A 5915-nucleotide genomic window follows, 5' to 3' on the forward strand; every position below is an offset into this window, starting at 1 on the left:
GCGGAGGGAAAAAAAAAAAGCGGAGTGCAACGTCCCGACCGAAGACGCGGGACAAACACCTAAATATCGGGACGGTCCCAATTTTATCAGGACGTCTGGTCACCCTAGTTCTTTTGCCAGTGAATTCCAAGATGTCTGAAGCATCTACCGCTAGTGAGCAGTTGCTGGAATCAGGGATTTTAGGATAATTTCCAAATACAAGAAACAGCAATGCAGGGTGGAATTAGGAGTATTGGTTGAACTGGTGCAGCTGCAAGTGTTTTGGCTTCTGTATACACTGGAGAGAAACCATTGTTTCATTCAGACCTGAATAAAAGACTTGTTTGCAGGTGTTGTAGAAAACCAGTATAGCCAATGCTTGTAAAATGCCTGGAACTACTGTTGCAATGGCACGGTATTGTACAAGTGATCTGAACTCACCATATTCCAGCCAATGGTTTCTTCCAATGGTTTATTATAGCACAGCAATATTTTTTGTATATATCAGTTGAGCTTTTGTCCCTGCAATAGCCCGTCTCTGCCACCTTGTCTGCAGTAACATGGTAGGCCAAAAACTTTACAGATAATTTGTTATAACTCCCAGATATTTGCTCCTTTACACTGTGCCATGATTTAGCGCCCCTGAGCATGAATGCAATACATCCATCTTCACTTTTAAGATCAATAAGTAAATATCAAAATAAAGACTAAAAAGTTTGAATAGATCAGGGGTTAGCAACCTCTGGCATGTGGCTCACCAGGGTTGTTTACCTGCCGCGTTGGCAGGTTCGGCCGATCGCGGCTCCCACTGGCCTCGGTTTGCCGCTCCAGGCCAATGGGGCGGTGGGAAGCCGCAGCCAGCACATCCCTCGGCCGCTTCCCGCTGCCCCCATTGGCCTGGGACGGCGAACCGCGGCCAGTGGGAGCCGCGATCGGCCAAACCTGCCGACGCGGCAGGTAAACAAAGTGGCCCAGCCCGCCAGGGTGCTTACCCTGCGAGACGCGTGCCAGAGGTTGCCAACCCCTGGAATAGATACTTATAGTGTTATTGACTGAGGTCAGTGTTGTATGTAATATGATGTTTAATAATAGTGTATAGTAATTGTTGTACCAAATAGTGTAAATCAAATCAGTCGTCTCAAGCAATTGTAAGGGAGTCAAGGCGTTTACTAGTTTCACTCCATAGCCATGCAGATGGACATTGGTTGGGTCTGATCAGAACTAATTCTGTCCACTCCTCTCTATTTGGGAGGTGGGACAGGCTCAGAGAAAGGCATTTATTTCCACTGTGGTTCCACTGGCCACATCCACGATCTCACCTTGAGAATATGGTATGCTAGCAGATGGAAATCCTGCTCTTTAATTTATGTTTTGAAATACAAGGTCAGTGGCTAGTAAAGTACAGTAGTTATCATCCATGTTTTAATGGTAAGTTATTTAATTAGTGGTCAATAGCAATTTTTAAGCCACCAAGACTAATTGTCCTGTTGTGGCTTTAATTTCCACGTGTATGACAATTCCTGTGAATCACCTCAAGCTCTCTGGGCTAGCATGACAACCATGGGACTGTCCCAGGTGATTTCTGGCCTAACTCGTATTGTTGGGGCACTCTAGCTCCTGACGCGGGATCAGAGGTAAGAAGAATGGAAAATGTGCCCTTTGCATGGATAAACCATTACCAAGTCTGTATGGAGGCCAACGGTCACCTTTCCTGTGGGGGTGACAGTCCCAGGCCAGAGCTGGGCCTTTACTGTAGCCCTTTTGTGCCACTGATGCATGGAAAAGGGACCATAAGCTGTCCTAAAAGAGAAAAATGGAACAACAGAACCTCTCTCCCCCCACACACAGTTCTTTTCCCTGAACAGAAGAATGAAGCAAGAGCTACCTGTGGCAGATGCTAATCACATTTTCTCATGCATTGTCAGGAAGTGCTCAGACATGCTGCTGATATGGTATAAGAACCTGAATGGAGCAAGAACTGTTTGAAAAGTTTCAAATTTGGAAATTTCACTGAACATTTTCATGTCAACTTTGAAATTTCAATGAAAAAAATGAGGGAAATATTTTAATGAAAAATTATAGAGGAATATTTTCAGTCAACAATAGAAAAGCACTTGGATAAATTTTCAAATTTGACAGAAAAGAACTCTGAAAATTGTACATATTTCTATCTTTATAAAATGCAATTCTGATTAGAGAAGAGGATAACATGGTGGCAGTGTCTGGAGCGGGGGTGAAATTTTAGAGTTCTGTTTTTCTTTTTACATTCTGCATCATCTACTGGGATAAGTATGTAGTTTAGCTTGCTTAATATTCCCAAAGATTGGGATAGGTAGACATGTAATATCAAACTGAATACAGTCGTAAAATAAATGTAAGGATTATATGTAATATGGTAGGTTATGCTCCTACCATATACTATTGCTGAAAGGAGTTTAGCAACTTTGAGAAATAAGCAGGCCTAAAGCAATAGTATTTATTTGACTGCCTGTTGATCATTTCAAACTGAGCATACTCCCAGGATTTTAACACTATTCCTAGACGCATCCTAGAAGTGGTAACCTGGGATAAAGCTTTGCTAGGGCCTAACATTTAAAGGCTGTGGTGGTGTTGTCATTAAGGGCCATTCAACAGTCAAGCCATTTTTAGGACACTGCATACGCTAAGGCAGTGTCTGACAAGAGATAACCCAGGCACGCATTCTTAGATGTAAATTTATTTACCGGCATCTATGGGGCTTAGTTATAAATTTGAAATTGTGAATGTGTCTGGCTGATGGGCAATTTTCAGGCCTAAGTCATATCAGTAACTTGAAAAACTGTAACCCACAAAACAGCCACTTTAAATGCTAATATGTCATATGGTGACTAGATCTTAGTAACCCTGCTGAGTGTTTTAGATGAAAATTGGGTGCCAACAGTTGCTGAACTTCCACTGACAGTTTCAGATGCTCAGCACCTCTGAAAAGCCATCATTTGTGCCTAAGTATGGATTTCAGTTGCCTAATTTTTAACATTTTTGCTTAAGCAACTATTTAGGGTCATTTAAGTCTATTCATCTGACAAAGCAGGAAGATCTGAAGTGAAACTGCCATAAGATAGAGAAGTTGGATCCAGGGTAGTTGTTGTAGCTGTGTTGGTCCCAGGAAGAACAACTCTGTTGGTCCAGTAAAAGATATTACCCCAACCACCTTGTCTCTCTCATAAGACAGAGAAAGCATTTGAATGACAATCCAGACATATGATATTGTTCCTATTTCTATCCCTGGAGAAATAAAAGGGAACACACTAGCAGAGAGGCACAACTGCAAGGTCTGGGGGAACACAATTCCCATTTTGAGGCAGAGAGAGAACAGAAAGAGTTGTAGGGCCAGAGATCCCATCTGCCATGGAAATGGATCAGAAGTGACCATGTTCTCAGTCAAGTGTAATTCCTAAATAAGGCTAGTAAGGGGCAGATCTGTAAAGGTATTTAGACACCTAAAGATGCAGAAGGACACTGAGTGGTATTTTCAGAAGTGTCTAGTCCCATTGGAAGTTAGATGCCTAGACACTTTTGAAAAATCCCACTAGATGTCTATCTGCATCTGTAGGTACCTAAATACCTTTAACTATCTGGCCCTAACTGCCTTAATGTAGGTTTCTTTTCTGTAACTTAAGGACACACTTTCACAAACCATTATTGGAAGGAATAAGTGGTATGTTAAAAAAATCTATGCTATTTTATTTGTTTCCTGTAATCTCTAAATAAATAATTCTTTATTTTTATATACATTAAATTGAATCAGACTGTTCTATCTGGGACACAGAGCCATATTCTCTAATGCTAGTCTATTCCCTTTGTGGCACCTGAACACAATGTACAAACCCATTCTCTGCTGAAAATAATCAATGCAAAAATCAATTGTATGCTGTGATATTCATCAAATATTACTACAACAAATTATTTTGACTAAAAATTATTACAGACCACAGCATAAAGAGAAATGGTTACGGCTCAGTATTCAAAAACCTGCACATTAATAAACTTCAAAAGTAGCCCACGGCTTGGATTTTGGAATAATCTACAAGTGACATCAAAATTGTGTCAACAACTCAGTCATCAAAGGTATTTAGTAACAAACATTGCCTCATATCACACATTAAGTGGAGGTTTCTGCTAGAGGGATCATCCATAAAATAGTTAATAGTATTTCTGTTTAAATGGTCATCTTTAAGTTTTTGAGCCAATTGCTACATTGAGATGAATGGGCCAATTCAATGATCTCAGAGCTCCCTTTCACCCTAACTGGGGATCCAAGAAACAACACTGCAGAGGTTTACATGTAGTTCACTTTTGCAAGGTTTTCTTCACAATGATGAGAAAAATTGTATAAATTAAAGCTTATACTAATAATCTTATGTTTGATGGTTAATATTTTTATCACTGAATATATTTACCTACGATCACTGTGAGGAAGATAGAAATGGGTATGAACATTTATATTAATAAAAAACACTACTGCACTTAAAGGCATGTTTGAATTTGGTTATTTCTCAACTGTGACAAAATCTGTCTTAAAAAAATCTGGATTCCATATCTGGGCCTTAATTCTTATAAACCAATTAAGTTTTATTTACAAATTTTCAGAAAAGTCATTCTGTGCTTAGTGTATGGGCCAGATTTTTCAAGGTATTTAGGTGCCTAAAGATATACATAGGCATGTACTGGGATCTTCAAACATACTGCAGTGAATAAATCTTACAATGCCTATTTGTATCTTTAGATGCCTAAATATCTTTGAAAATCTGGCCCTAAATTCTGTAAATTCAGGAAGATGCACAATGCATGACAAAGAGGTTTAATCTTTCCTTTAGAGGCTTGATCCAAATCCACTAAGTAAGTAGAAAGACCCCCATTGACTTCAGTGGGAGTTGGATCAGATCCCAAGTACAAACCTTAATTCATCTTAAACTGTAGCACTTTTACAGTGCCATCATCATTGTGTGACTGCTTGTAAATGCCTTTAATACTATCACAGCACTGTGAGGGCACTGCATTAGAGGAGAAACCTTTGACAAAAACCTTCAAAATCTGCAAAAAAATTGCCAATTTGGGGGGAAATGAAGCTGCTAAAGGAGAGGAAATATTATTTGCGCTTCAAATTGTCACAGTGGTTGGGCTATAAAAACTGAAGAGCCGCTTTGAACGTTATATTTCAGTATTAATTACTTTTAGAATGTTCCTCCCTTTGCTTGAGACTGCTTTTCCAATGGGGGAATGACTCTTTGGAAGGTCACTATATGTAACATACAGCTGTAAATACTTGGCAAACATTCCAGGGAATTTGATGTGGTGCGCCTCCTGAACTATGCAGGCATATAAACTGCCTCGTGATGATTTTAAAGGTTCTTAAAATCAATATCTGAGTTTTTGTATGAGCATTATTATCTCACTTGTGGTGGATTATAAGGACTTTAAGAGAAGGACATTGTGTGCCATCCATTTTTAAAACAAATAGAGTTGCATAATAATTCAAACACAAGGTAAGTGATTTATGTCCCAAAATAGAGAAAACTATCAAATAATAGGGTGGACAAGGGTTCATTATGGCTGAATGATATAGATGTCATGCGTGGGTGAATCATTTTTAGCTGTAACATTAGGGATGGTCTGGGAATTGCATAATCTCTGCACATTTAGGGCCTGATCCAAAGCCCAGGAAAGTCTATGAGATTTTTCCACTGACTTCACTGGATTTCAGATCAGTTCCTTAACATACTCCAAGATATGCAGGAAAAATCCTTATTTCTCATTTTAAAAATTATTTCCAGTATCGTGTCATTTTTTTCCAATGGCACATTTATTCAAGGTCATATATAGTGAAGTGCATACATGTTATCTGCTGTTTTCATGATAGTGCACTGTCTTGTTTATATGTAGACTCTAAGCAGGTG

The sequence above is a fragment of the Chrysemys picta genome, chromosome 2 (genome assembly GCF_011386835.1).
Source record: "Chrysemys picta bellii isolate R12L10 chromosome 2, ASM1138683v2, whole genome shotgun sequence".
Classification (NCBI taxonomy): Eukaryota; Metazoa; Chordata; order Testudines; family Emydidae; genus Chrysemys; species Chrysemys picta.